We start from the raw sequence: 15,525 nt of genomic DNA, 5'->3' as shown, positions 1-15,525 counted from the left end.
TAGAATAAATCATCCCAGGAGACAGAAACCAAACAAAGACAATAGGAAAGACTGTTCTAATTTCTGCACCAGAAATTCTGAGGTCATAATATCCAAGCATCCCATGCATTCCACTAAACCACAGGGTCTTTCCTCTCTAAAGATATTTATTCAGAAAATTTAAAACAATAAAAGATTTCTTTATGATATATCCCCTCGGGGCTCTGAAGTTACATGTATGCCAGACTGGCTCCTTTTTTTTTTTTTTTTTTTTCCTTTGCATTTTTATTTCAATTTTCAACTGCATTTCTCAGCTACTACTTCTGTTTTGTCGTTAGTGCTCTCTAAAGTTTTTCCTTTAGGAGTCAATTGATTGGCAGTGCATCACAAGACCAATTTGTGATTCCATATACTATGCTTTTCCTAGCACTCCCATCAGGGAAGATTTAAAGAATTCTAAAATGTAGGTTCCCTCTTCTTTAGGTGGCTTGAAGTATAAGTGCTGATTTGGATTTGCTTTGTTTGTATTGGTAATGACTGTTGAGTCGGAGAAATGAATTTTAAGACATGAAGGCTCTGCCTCCTTTTCCTAGGACTTGTGGAGCCCTGGTGGCACAGTGGTTCAGAGCTCAGCTGCTAACCAAAAGGTCAGCACTTCAAATCCATCAGCTTTTTCTTGGAGACCCTATGGGATCACTATGAGGTGAAATTGACTCAATGGCAATGGATTTGGTTGCGTGTGTGTGTGTGCGCGTGTGTGTCTGTGTTGCCTATGGGGGAAAACATATCTCTTGGACCCTTAGGATTAAATAGAAGGAAGCTTTCTAATCTTGTAATCAGACTATTCTGAGGGGATGCATGTTCACATAAATTAGAAATAAAAACTGTTAGGGAATTTTATCATGAGGAACATATAAATCAATAAGGCATGTGAAAAATCAAAACAAAGGAAAATTTCAACAATAGTTGTGGATAAGCTATTAATTGATATCCCTTAGCACCTTTCCCATTTCCTCATTAATTCCTTTCTCTGTGCTGGTTAGTCACATTTATGCTCATTTTTCCTTAAATAATTTGTGATCTTTCCTCAAAAGAATGTTCGAATATATGGAGTATATAATAACATTGTTACAAATAAATAGAATTCTGGAATTTGGATTGCTGAGGAGGCAGGATGCTATTATATTTTTACTTTGAATTTTTACCATGATTTTAGTATATTGTAGGTTGTTCAAAGGATTATTTCTTACAAACTATCACACGTCTTTTATTTTTTCTGTCACCTCAAGATCTCAGTGGATGAAATTAAGGCCCATTTTTTTAAAAGGCACAATAAAAAATATAGTTTACTGATCTCCGTCTATAGAATTTTCTTTTATGGAAAACTATAGTACTCTGTGGAAACCCTGGTGGCATAGTGGTTAAGAGCTATGGGTGCTAACCAAAAGGTCGGCAGTTAATATCCACCAGGCACTCCTTGGAAACCCTATAGGGCAGTTCTACCCTGTACTATAAGGTCACGACTTGATGGCAATGGGTTGGATAGTACTGTGTGTGACAGGAGCTGAAGGAGAAGGGCTCAGAAGTGACAGAATCAGGGTGAAAACATCTCTAAGCCATACAGGTCAATTTTAGCTGGAAAAAGCACGTCTTACAACAGTTAAGCTAATGGAAATCTTTCAATTTAAAAGAAAGGAGTAATGTGAGCAGAGAGCCCAAGGCAGACTTACGGAAGTCACAGAGATGGACAGGGCTATGAGAGAAGGAATCATCCCTGGCAGGAAGATTATCTGAAGATGAAAAATTTCATTTCATTTGGATAGAAGTGGTCTTACTTTAGATTTTGGTGGGGGAGGGGTTACAAGCAACAAAGCCAGACTCTGGCCAGGTTAGGCAAAAAGAGGAAATTACTGGACACATCCTGGGGTGTATCTCAAGGAAGAGTTGAACAACCGATGCTAGGGATAAGAATACAACTTGTGTGCTGGAATAGCTGGCAATGGTGACTAGCAATGTCAAATTCCCTGCTTACCTCTTGTTCCTGCAGGCCATCTTTACTTGGGGAACATGGCCTAGTATGCTCAAGGTTTATAGTTTATGGCTTCAAGCATTAAGGACCAACTTTCTTTCCATTTTTTTTCCTTTTCAAGACTCAGATTCCTGGGGATGGGACCCACTGGCTCTGACTGTGAGGTGCCCACACCTGGATCACAGGTTAACTGTGTCCAGAAGGAGAGGTCACATTGCAACAGGACTGCCCTGCTATGGCTGCATTGTAGCAGAAGGAAAGAGAAAAAGAAGGAATAGTCCTTCGAATAAGCAGAGGGCCTGGGAAGACTGTCTTAGAGTTTTCTACTACAGAAGTACTTCTCCAAATGATTCAACACATGAGATTTAGTTGGAAGAGGTGATTTGGTGTTCAGATGCAAAACCCCTACTAAGCCACCATCATATTCTTTTAAGATAGTAGTACTTTAAAGTTTACCAAGGTTTATTTTAACAATTTAGTACAGAGTAGTTTATTAATATCAATTTTATAAACTTTCTTTGATTATTCATTTTGAATTGCAGCTGGAAAGCACCAATAAATCTAATACAGTTCCTTCATTTTGCAGAGGAGGAATCTAGGAGGTTAAATAACTTGACCAAGGTCACATGGTAAATAACTGAAAACCTCTGACCTAGGATCCAAGTGTGATTTCTTATCTAGGGCTGATATTTTAATCTTATTATTTGCTTAGAAATAGTTTATCTTTTGCTAAAAATATTTAAGAATACTGGGTCCTTGTTTGTACAGTTTTGAATTAAGTTGTACATATACCCCAGGTCTTACTTGTCCAGTAATATCAAGACTTAACAGCAGGTCAGAATATTAGCTCAGAAATTGAGGAACCTCAATTCTATGCAATGCTTTCTCCTGGGTGAAAGGACACTTGTGCACAGAGATGACTTGCAAAGAGACCTGCAGGAAAAGCCAGAATTTAGGAAGCAGCTGTGGATTTTGCCAGCTCCAAGACTGTATTGTAATGCTTGTTCAGGGTGTATCACAATTTAATATAGCAATGATGGTTCTTATCAGTAAAGATTTCAAAGCAGGCAATACTTGTAAGAGCCCCGTGCAGTGGGGACAGGCAATAAACAAGTAAACAAATAAACATGATAATTTCAGATAGTAATAAGTGCCATGAAGAGAATAAAATGGGGGGAGGAGGGTGTAATAAGGAGGAATGGGAGGCTACCTAAGATTGGAATATGAAGGAAGGTCTCTCTGAATCAATGAATGGTTCAATGAAGGAGAAGCTATCAAAACAAAAACCCCATAGCAATAACTTCAATAATAAAACTATATAATCATAATAAAAGCCCCAAATGACATTTGGTCATTCAACATCTAGTCTTAAACACCTGAAAATTGAGATATAGGGTTGCCTTCTTGACATGGAAAAAGAAAATACTAAGAATTTAAAACCAAGAGTTAACTTCATAAATGGTAGAACAAATCTAGCAGCATTTCTCTTTTAAAAAAATAAACAAAACAAAGATGCCCTTTGTTAACGTTATTTTCCAATATAAAACTGAAAATTCTTTCCATCACAGTAAACCAAAAACCAAGGAGCCCTGGTGGCACAGTGATTAAGCGCTCAGCTACTAACTGAAAGGTCAGTGGTTCCAACCTACCAGTGGTTCTGCGGGAGAAAAGACCTGGTCATCTGCTCCAGTAAAGATTACAGCCTAGGTAACCCTATGGGACAGTTCTACTCTGACCTGTAGGGTTGCTATGAGTTGGAATCAGCTCGACAGTACAAAACAACAGCAACAAACCAAAAACCAAACCCATTGCCATCGAGTCAATTCTGACTCATAGCAACCCTATGTGTTATAGAGTAGAACTACTCCATAGGGTTTTCTTGACTGTTATCTTTATGGGAGCAGATTACCAGGCCTTCTTCCATGTTGCCACCGGGTAGATTTGTACTGCAAACCTGTCAGTTAGTAGATGAGCACAAAAGGACCTCCAAAAGAAATGAGAACCAAATGTTGGGGAGAAAAAGTGTTATTTGAAAAATAACTCAAGTAAATTCATCCCCGTGCCACACAGAACTGTTCAATGAAATGGGCAAATACAGGGTAAATCTGTAGACATCCATATCATTCCTAAGTATTAGTCATAACCAACTAACCAAACAAAACCAAACCCATTGCCACTGAGTCAATTTTGACTCACAGTGACCCTAAAAATAATTAAAAACAGATCTTAAAGGGCATCTGTCCAAAACCCACAGCCAACATCGTTCTTAATGGAGAGAGGCTAAAAACATTGCCCCTGCGAACAGGAACAAGACAAGGATACTCTTTATCACCACTCCTATTTAACATTGTGCTGGAATTCATAGCTAGGGCAATAAGGCAAGACAAATAAAAGGCATCCAAATTGGTAAGGAAGAAGTAAAACTATCCCTATTTGTAGACGATATACTGTACATAGAGAACCCAAAAGACTCCACAAGAAAACTACTGAAACGAATAGAAAGATTCAGCAGAGTGGCAAGATACAAGATAAACATACAAAAATCAGTTGGATTTCTATACACCAATAAAGTGAACTACAAAAACAAAATCAGGAAAGCAACACGTTTTTGTTGTTGCTGTTGCTGTTAGGTGCCGCTGAGTTGATTCCAGTTCATAGTGACCCTATGCACCACAGAATGAAATACTGCCAGTCCTGTGCCATCCTCACAAACACTGCTGTGTTTGAGCAGAATTTTCCAGTGTCAGTCCACCTCGTTGAGGTTCTTCCTCTTTTTCGCTGACCCTCTACTTTACCAAGCATGATGTCCTTCTCCAGGGACTGGTCCCTTCTGATAACATGTCCAAAGCATGTGAGATGAAGTTCTTGTTTCTAAGGAGTATTCTGGCTGTACTTCCAAGACAGATTTGTTCGCTTTTCTGGCAGTCCATGATATGTTCAATATTCTTCACCAACGCCATGATTCAAAGGAGCCAGTTCTTCGGTCTTCCTTATTAAATGTCCAGCTTTCACATGCATATGAAAAACCAAAAAAAAAAAAAAAAACCCAAAAACCCCGAACCCATTGCTATCGAGTCAATTCCGACTCATAGCGACCCTATAGGACAGAGCAGAACTGCCCCATAGGTTTCTAGGGAGTGTCTGGTGGATTCGAACTGCCAGCTTTTGGATACCAGCAGTAGCTTAACCACTATACCACCAGGGTTTCCGCATGTATATAAGGCAACTGAAAATCCACGGCTTGGGTCAGGTGCACTTTAGTTCTCAAGATGACATCATTAATTTTCAGCACTTTAAAGAGGTCTTTTGCAGCCAATTTGCCCAAGGGAATGCATCTTTGGATTTTTTTGTGTGCTTTAAGTGAAAGTTTATAAATCAAGTCAGTCTGTGAGCAGATGGCTAGAGCTGTTACCAGGTATATGAGCCAAGGAGTCCATTCCCTTTTCTTGTATGGATTCAGCTCAGGTGTCCAGGTAGCTGGTCATCAAGTATGTGGTACAGGCTCTGTCCTACAGTCTTAGAGGGGCAGGAGTGATTGGTGTAGGTACCAGTATCTGGTTGCAGCAGGGGGTCACGCTCTGAACAAGGCAGGGGCTGACAACTGTCCCCTGAGTGTCTGTGAGGAAAGCATGTCCCTGTTCCCTGGAGTGCACAGATGGGTGGGTTCTGGAGACAGACCATGGGCAGCAAATTTTTTGGTTGTTAGGACTGGAAGGTACCAGTTATCCTTGGACCCCTGTCGCGGGTGGCTGGGTGACATGAGTGGAGCCAACAGTCCTTAGGCCCCTGATGTGGGTAGGAGAGGGCCCTGTTTAATAAGCAAAGCAGTGTCAAACATCAAACACCCACCTCTCCACCACACAGCTGAAACATTTCCAGTCTGCCAACAAGGGCCTATTCTCCTGAAAAATGAAATCTTTGACAACTTCAGTATTTTCTCCATTTATCATGATGTTGCTTATTGGTCCAGATGTGAGGATTTTTATTTTCTTTATGTTGACGTGTAATCCATATTGAAGGCTGTGGTCTTTGAACTTCATTAGTAAGTGCATCAAGTCCTCTTTCAGCAAGCAAGGTTGTGTCATCTGCATAACGCAGGTTGTTAATGAGTTTTCCTCCAACCTCGGTGCCCCATTCTTCTTCATATTCCAGTTTCTTGAATTATTTGCTCAGCATACAGATTGAATAGGTATGGTGAGAGGATACAATCCTGACGCACACCTTTCCTGACTTTCATCCATGCAGTATCCCCATGTTCTGTTCGAACGACTGCCTCTCGATCCATGTGCAGATTCCTAATGAACCCACTTAAGTGTTCTGGAATTCCCATTCTCCACAATGTAATCTGTAATATGTTATGATCCACACAGTCAAATGCTTTACCATAGGCAATAAAACACAGATAAACATCTTTCTGGTATTCTGTGCTTTCAGCCAGGATGTATCTGACATCAGCAATAATATCCCTGGTTTCACACCCTCTTCTAAATCCCACTTGAATTTCTGGCAGTTCTCTGTCAATAAACTGCTGCAGCTGCTTTTGAATGATCTTCAGCAAATTTTGTTTGCATGTGATATTAATGATATTGTTCAATAATTTCCCCATTTGGTTGGATCACCTTTCTTGGGACTAAGCATAAATGTGGATCTCTTCCTGTCAGTTGACCAGGTCCCAAATTTCTTGGCATAGATGAATGAGCACATTCACCACTGCATTCTATTGTTGGAACATATCAATTGGTGTTTTGTCAATTCCTGTAGCCTTGTTTTTCACCAGTGCCTTCAGTGCAGCTTGGAGTTCTTATGTTAGTACCGTTGGTTCCTCATCATATGTTACCTCCTGAAATTTTTGAATGTCGACCAATTCTTTCTGTTATAGTGAATACCATTTTATTTTTTAGGGGCTGTTATAAATTAAATACCATTTATAATAGCCCCTAAAAAAAAATACTTAGGAATAAATCTAACCAGGGATGTAAAGACCTATACAAAGAAAACTATAAAATACCACTGCAAGAAACCAATAGAGACCTACATAAATGGAAAAACATACTATGCTCATGGATAGGTAGACTTAACATCATAAAAATGTCAATTCTATCCAAAGAAATCTAAAAATACAATGCAATCTTGATCAAAATACCAATAGCATTCTTTAAAGAGTTGGAAAAATTAATCATTAACTTTATATGCAAAGGAAAGAAGCCCTGGATAAGTAAAGCACTATTGAAGAAAAAGAATAAAGTAAGAGGCCTTGCACTACCTGACCTCAGAACCTACTATGCAACTATGATAGTCAAAAAAGCCTGGTACTTGTACAACAGACACATTGACCAATGGAACGGAGTCAAGAACCCAGATGTAAATCCATCCACCTATGGTCACCTGATTTTTGACAAAGGCCCAAAATCCTTTAAATGGGGAAAAGGCAGTCTTTTTAACAGATGGTGCTGGCAAAACTGAATGTCCATCTGTAAAAAAATGAAACAGGACCCATACTTCACACCATACACAAAATCTATTTCAAAATGGATTGAAGACCTAAATATAAAACCAAAAATTGTAAAGATCATAGGAGAAAAAATAGGGTCAACACTAGAGGCCTTAATTCACAGCATAAATAGTATATAAACCATAACTAACAATGCACAAACACCAGAAGATAAGCTAGATAACTGGAATCTTCTAAAAATTAAATAATTTTGCTCATCAAAAGACTTCACCAAAGGGGTAAAAAGAGAAACTACAGACTTGGAAAGCGTTTTTGGCTACAACAAATCTGACAAATGTCTCTTCTCCAAAATCTGTAGGAAAATCCAACATGTCTACAACAAAAGGACAAATAATCCAATTAAAAAATGGGCAAAGGATATGAACAGACACTTTGCCAGAGAAGACATTCAGGCAGCTCACAGAGACATGAGGAAATGCTCGTTACTAGTAGCCATTAGAGAAATGCAATCCAAAACTACAATGAGATACCATCTCACCCAATATTACTGACGATAATAAGAAAAATCAGAAAATAACAAGTGTTGGAGGGGCTGCAGGGAGCTTGGAACTCTTATGCACAGCTAGTGGGAATGTGAAATGGTACAACCATTTTGGAAAATGATACAGCACTTCCTTAGAAAGCTAGAAATAGAAACACCACACGATCCAGTAATCCCACTTCTAGGAATATATCCTAGAGATATAAGAACCGTCAGGCAAATAGATGTATGCACACACATGTTCACTGCAGCATTATTCACAATAGCAAAAAGATGGAAACAACCCAAGTGCCCATCAACAGATGAATGGATATACAAATTTGGGAGAACTAGAACCAGAATTGGAATGGAAAAAAATTATTGGTTGAAGCCCTGCTAGAATCCTAATCTCTCTCATAGAACCAACGACAGCCATGTATGCCTTGCATAGCAACCAAATCTCTTGCCTGTCATATTTGCACAGAGTCAACATCAGTCCCCTGCTCAAAGATAATGGCTGACCACGCCTCTTTGAATGTGTTTCGCTCTCTTTAGTCTTGGCAATTATCCAATCTCATGCCTCAGGCTCCTGAAAGGGATCACTATGCCTCTTCCAAGTCTCCCATTCCAGGTCTTCAACCTGTAACTTTTCCCACTCCAGTTAATGATTCCGTATCACCCAAGTTTTGAAGGTTTGGGTCTGTTCCAGTTTCACTTCACTGGCAATGACTGAACCAGTTTGAACTGTTTGAAGCCCTGGAAAGAACCAGCCCTGCTGACATCCTGACTTTAGCGCAGTGAAACTGATTTTGGGCTTCTGACCTTCGGAACTGTAAGAGAATAAATGTATGTTGTTTAAAGTCACTAAGTTTGTGTTAATCTGTTACAAGAGCAGTAGAATACTAACATACTTGTTAATTTTAAAAATTAATAATTTCCAGCTTATGAGAAAAATTAGAGAATATAAGAACAAGTCAAACACCATGATGAAGCAATCTGATAAAGCCGGTAGATGAAACTTTCTGGGACAACTTACATAATTCCCTCAACAAGTCAAAATTGTTAATTAAAAAAAAAAGGCAGGACAGTTCTAGATTAAAAAAGACTTGAGATACAGTCAAATGCAATGTGAAGACTTTATTGTACTCCATTTTAAAGAAATCACCTGTAAAATACCTTTTGGGGACATCTGGGAAAATCTGTATATGAAATGAGTATTACATGATATTACTGAACTATTGATAATTTTGTTAAGTGTTTGTGATGGTTAAGATTGTGTCAGCTTGGCTGGGCCATGATTCTCAGCGTTTTGGCAGTCATATAATGTGGTCACTTACCTGTTGAGATTTGATATGTGATCCCCCCATAATGGAATCTACTATGAGTAGCCAATCAGTTGAAAGGGAGTTTTCTTGGGTGTGTGGCCTGCATGGCATATAGACAGACATTCTGGCAAGGCTTGGGGGCTTTTTGCTCGTGCTGAATCCTACAGCTGGCTCCTGTTCATCTGACTTCTGGTTCTTGGGACCTGAACTAGCAGCTTACCTGCAGTCTAGCCTGCCAATTTTGGGATTCATTGATCTTCTCAGCCTGTGAGCAAGAGCCCTGCTCTCTGACCTGCTGATCTTGGGTTCCCCAGCCCCTGTGGTTACATGAATCAGGAGAAGCCTCTATTCTGACCCACAGACTTGGGACATTCCAGCCTCTCCAAACATGTGAGCCATTTCCTTGATATAAATCTCTCTCTGTATATGTTTATATGCTTTACTGGTTTTGCTTCTCTAGGGAATCCAGCCTAAGACAGTGTTATGATATTATGCCTGTGTGGGAAAATGTCCCTATTTTCTAGAAATGCAAATATAAGGATTTAGAATCAAGATATCTTTAACATTGTTTTTAAAAAAGAAGATGAAGCAAATATGGAAAAGTACTATAATTGTTAGATCTAGGCAGCAGGCAGCAGGTATGTGGGAGATTCATTATACCGTTATCTACTTTTCTGTATGTTTGACATTTTTAATAACAAAAAGTAAATTATCCCAAGTTCTCAAAGTTCCCCACAGGGACACAGAGTGTAAATCATATCACTTGATTAGAGTGAAGTTCCTATCTAAAAAAAAAGATCTTATTTATAATGTCAGTAAATTATAAAATATGTGAAAATTAATGTGGAATGTTCAAGGCACGTAAAATAAACTATAAAAATTAATGTAATCATTTAAAAAACGAATGAAGAGATACAATATGATGATGGTTAAAAAGGTTAAGTGTAGTAAATATGATGACATTTCCCAAATTAATGTACAGATTTAACACATTCCAGTTAAAAACCAAAAGAATACAGAGCTTGATAAAATGCCTCCAGAATTGTTTGGGCAGAATAAATGCACAGAATTATCAAATAGTACTATAAAAACAAAGAAGAACAATGTGGAAGAACTATACTTGCTGGATATTAGAATTTTAAAAGAAATTAGTGGAAATGATGTGATAGTAGTTAAAAATGAAATAAAGGGTAATCAAATGGATCAGAAAACCTAGTTTATGTATAAATTTAATATATGATGAACTCTGCCTAACCAAATAATGGAGAAAGGAATCATAATTTAAGAATTACTAAGAAACTAGATATTAATATGTAGAAAAATTAACTTAGACTTTCACTTGACTCTATGTTTTTATTCATTCTACAAGCAGCTGCCCATTGGGATTTAATTTTTTTTGAAGCTGGATTAAATCATTTAAAAAAAGTTACTAGCTGTTTTCTTTTCATAGAAGTAGAGTCATCAGTTCATCTTTGGACCCTACTTCCATTTTTTGGGAAAATCATCAGCATGGATCTTTTTGACTACAGAAAAGTAGAGTTAGTACTCGACCCTTCCTTTTGGGGGAAACTGGCATCTCTAGTAAGCTGACAAGTTTGGTTTGGAAACGTATATTGGGTTTATTCCCTGGCATATGTCCTTTCAAAATCGAGGAAAAAAAATATATATCCCCAGAATATGGATTTAGGCTGAACTGTCTTTGCAAAGGAGCTCTGGTGGCTCAGTGGTTAAGAGTTCCACAGCTAACCAAAAGGTCAGCAGTTCAAATCCACCAGCTGCTCCTTGGAAACCCTAACCAAAAGGTCAGCAGTTCAAATCCACCAGCTGCTCCTTGGAAACCCTATGGAGGCAGTTTTACCCTGTCCTAAAGGGTCGCTATGAGTCGGAATTGACTCTACGGTAGTGGGTTTGGTTTTTGGTCCTTGCAAAATACTTGTTTATTTATTTTGGAAGAGTGTGTGTGTGTGTTGTCCAAGTAATTGCTCACAGGAGACTGTCACACTCCAAGAGGAAAGTGTAGATCTGATCTCTTTATGCTGGGGAAAAAACGTGAAAGGGAATCAGGACTGGGCTTAGTATAACACTACTTGGATGGGACCATTGTGCCTTTTATGTGGTGCTATTTAAGACAGAATAACTCAGATCTTGAAAATGTACTGCTGACCTTATTATTGCCTTGTCTAGACCCTATGGAGGCCAGACTATATACCCTGTGTGTGTGTTCCCACTGTCAGTTGTTTTGGGGGTAGGAAATGGAGCAGACCATGGACTTGGAGAGGAAAGATCTCTGAATATCTCTGTCAATTTCCATCTCTCTCCTACCTACCTATCTACCTACACACACACACACACACATATTCCCATCACAAGGGTTCTTAGGGCCAGTGCTCCAAAGAGATACCTGCAGATTTATTGTACTATATCTTACTGCTTTCATCCCCAAATCTATAGTACATTTTTGTTAATTGTTTTAGCCTTGTCTTAACTGTGCTTTGGAGAATTAAGAGAGGGATCAGTGTCCACGCTTGGAGATAAACTGCCAGGGCAGAGTGGCATTCTGGAGAAGCTGGTTATCAGATGGCAGGGGTGACCCTCAGGACTCCAACAGTGGTGACAAATGATCACTAGGACTAATTTGGTGGAGCATGTAATAGCTTGAAAGTCCATGGAAGGATTAGTTTCTTACAGCCTATGGAGTGTTGGCTCATGGTTTTCATAATTTGATTATTAAAGGAAATGTGACCTTACCTTGTTATTCTAGGTTTGTGTGGTCTGGGAACTGCTGGGGCAAATTCCGTTGTTCAATTATTCATTCATTCCACAAATATTTGTTGTTTGTCCACTGTGTGCTGGTACTATACTACGTAGTCATGTATTTACAGTGATGATTAACAAAGTATCTGCCCTTTAGAAGAAAACTCCAGTTAGATTAGGAAGTTTGAATTGTAAAAACATAAGAAAATAAAGGAGAGCAAATAGAGAAATAAAAAAAGAGAAGTTGGGGTATACATGACTATATAAACATTTTAAATGCCTATAAAATGAAAAACAATAAAGGCAGGTAAAAAAGAAAACAAGAGACTGAGAGGATGATTGTAATAAATATGATAGATGAAGTAATAAAATTTTAAATATGTCAGTCTTTAGTCGAAGTTAAAGTCTAACACCAAACTCCTAAAGAACAAAAGGACACTCACAGCTTTCAAATGGGAGGAAACAATCAACTTAAAAACAAAAAACCTTCAATAGCAATTAAATAAATTCATGTTAAAAACAACAATAAGGTAATACTATCGCACATTTCAAACTTCAAAAGTATAAGAAAAATCATAAAATTATGAATGAGGCTATGGAAAAATGAGCATCCAGGCATTGCTATTGTCAGTATAAATGGATTCAATATGCTAATAAAAAAATCAACTTAGCATTAAATATTAAAAGTATAAATGCCCTTTACTTCTGAGAATTTATCCTGAGACAAAACAGCACTATTAATAGTAATTACCACCCGGAATGCTTACTTCATGCCAGGCACTTTTGTAAGTGCTTTCCGTGTAGTAACTCATTTAATCTTCACAGCAGCTGTATGAAGTGGATGATTTATTACCCTCATTTTACAGATGAGGAAACAGAGGCACACAAAAGTTAAATAAATTCTTTAAGATCACATGGTTTGTCAATTAAAGAGCTGGGATTTGAAGACAGATAGCATGACTCTAGAGTGTGGATTCTTAACCGTGCTGCCATAATAGAAGAAGGCTCTAAAAACATAAATGCTTGTGGCATCATTAGTTAAAATATATTTTTTAAATGGCAGGAATCGTTCAATACTCTATGGCACATTCATTTAATAGATAATCATTCAACTAGAGTTCACAACTTTTCTTTTGTTTTCCCTGGGGGGTGGGGTGGGTGGGGTGGGAGTGGTAAAGTCTACAGACTTCACAAAAGCATTACTTGTCCTTTTGCAGCCTTCTCTATATTCCTACATCTTTAAGCCATTCATAAGGCTCAGAAAACCCTGTTCCAAATGGATACTTCACCATTTTCTGCTACACAGGTCTATGGGTCCATATTATGTCATTAGATGGACAGAGGAAATCCTGGTGGCATAGAGGTTAGATAGACAGAGGGTCTCTGCAATGATGGTTCTCTAGAAGTATAAATTACCATCTTCGCTGGATACTTTAGTCCAATTTAATGAACTTGTACATTTCTTTGACATCCTGTTTCCATCCTTGTTACATGATCCAAGTAAAACTTCTTATCACAAATATATTAACATATTTATCAACATATTTCTTATCTAAGTAGGTTTTTTGTGTTGTAAATGTTAGGCAAATTATTAAACATAATTTTTATTTATGCTGAAACAAGACTTAAACCAGAGAACAAAAACACATAAATTACATATTTTAGAATAACCCTCTTCATACATTTTTCCTATGAATTAATTACAAAAATAACACCTCCAATTTATTAAATGTCTACCATGTGCCAGGCACTGTGCTAACTCTTTACATAATTTATTGCTTTTAATTCTCTGAATAACCATAAAAGTAGCTATTATTTTTTATCATCATTTTACAGATGAGAATACAGATATTTGAAGAAGATTGGTAATTTGCCCCAGGTCACACTATTCATAAATGGAAGAAACAGGATTTAAACCAGATCTGCCTGAATCCAGAGATTAAGCTGTTAATCATACTGATATTACCTTTTTCTTCTTACTTTTTCCAAAAATAAATACTTTCTCTAACATTTAATTCTATGATGAAGTTCTAACCGTGTGACTATAAATAATATTATAACCAGTTGCCTTGGAAATGAAGAAAATGTTATAAATTAAAACGAAGTGATTTACAATATCGACTATGAAGAAAAACGGCTAATTTATGAAAATTTCTTTGAAGAGAGTCCTGCCACAACGATCAAATAGAGAAGAAAAACAAGGGAATTTAAAGTGCAATATGAAACACTCTCAACAAATTTACATACATTAGTATGTTTTCTTAAAAGGAATGTTGTGTACAATAAGTGCCAATGCCAGGAGGGATTGAAAATTTGAAATTCCATTTATTGTATGTAAATGAAATCATATCATGTACATATCAATGTGTAAATATGTACTGATATCAACCGCAATGCTTCTTCCAGAAAAATACCTTTTTCTTCCCCTTTTTCTACTGGTTCAGCCATACACAGAGGAATCTCACTCATACCAAAAACTTTTCCACTTAAAGGCTGGGACCCTTTCCAGAGCGGTAAATTGTACTATTTTTGGCTGAGCTCTACCATGAGTAGCTCCCAATATTTCTCTTGCTTTTCTTCCTTCCTTTATCCTATTCTTGAACGTGAGGGTAAAAAGTTCTTACAAACTTAGGAAGACTGATTGTTCTGAAGCTATAGTAACAAGTCATTAGCAGAACTTGTTTTAAACCTGTTTTGTACATCGACAAGCAGCGCCTCAGTAAATATGCTTTTACAAGCCAACCAATTAGAGTCAGCCTCTCACTTCTGAAAGTCAGCCAATCAGAGACAGACTCACTCCAATAGGCAAGTCTCTGAGTGGTATCCAGTAGAGAATAGTCTCACCCAAGTAAATGTGCTTCTGCAGATGATGTCAGCCCACTTACTGCCCTGAAAATCTACCAATTCCTGAACTCCATGCTTTACCCCAAACCCTACATAAGGTCAACAGTTTGTTCTGCTGGAGCAGATTGTGCCTGACCAGCATAGTTCTCTTTTACTATAACAAGCAGTAACTTAGTTTTGTCCTTTTATTTCAGGTATTGCATGATGGCTTCATTGTCTTTTGACAATTATGGAGGTTCCACCAAGATCATTTTGAAGACCCTAACTTGGCAGCATTCCAGGGGATCTTTGAACTAGCAAGTACAGTAACTGGGCACCATGTACCAAAATTCTGTTTACCCTTCAGATATACTATCAAGTGAGTCAGTCTCAACAACAATGTGAGCACTGACTAATTTTAGTGAACTCTTGTTATCCTAGGGTTTGTAATCAAATAAGTCTTTGTTTAAAGCAGTTAGACCTTTTGGTTTAGAGGTGCAGCATTTAGTAAATAATTGTACCTAGGTCTTTGTATAAAGTTATTAGACCTTTTGTTTTGTAGGTATGCCATCGGATGAATGTTGTTGCCATTAATCTGCGCATTCTCCTGCTGCTTGCCTTACTTTTGCTGCTGTTTGTCTCT

General features: G+C 37.8%; 1 long non-coding RNA gene across 1 annotated transcript in view; it reads left to right on the top strand.

Annotated features, from left to right (window-relative positions):
- The window catches only part of LOC126065406 (uncharacterized), a 162,694-nt gene that overhangs the window by 21,383 nt on the left and 125,786 nt on the right, over positions 1-15,525 (top strand). The window contains exon 2 of the long non-coding RNA XR_007514852.1: positions 15,098-15,261. This is a non-coding gene — a long non-coding RNA (uncharacterized LOC126065406). The remainder of the gene's footprint in view (positions 1-15,097; positions 15,262-15,525) is intronic.

Source organism: Elephas maximus, chromosome 2 (genome assembly GCF_024166365.1).
Source record: "Elephas maximus indicus isolate mEleMax1 chromosome 2, mEleMax1 primary haplotype, whole genome shotgun sequence".
In the NCBI taxonomy this organism is placed as follows: Eukaryota; Metazoa; Chordata; class Mammalia; order Proboscidea; family Elephantidae; genus Elephas; species Elephas maximus.
This window is presented reverse-complemented; position numbering and strand designations above follow the sequence as displayed.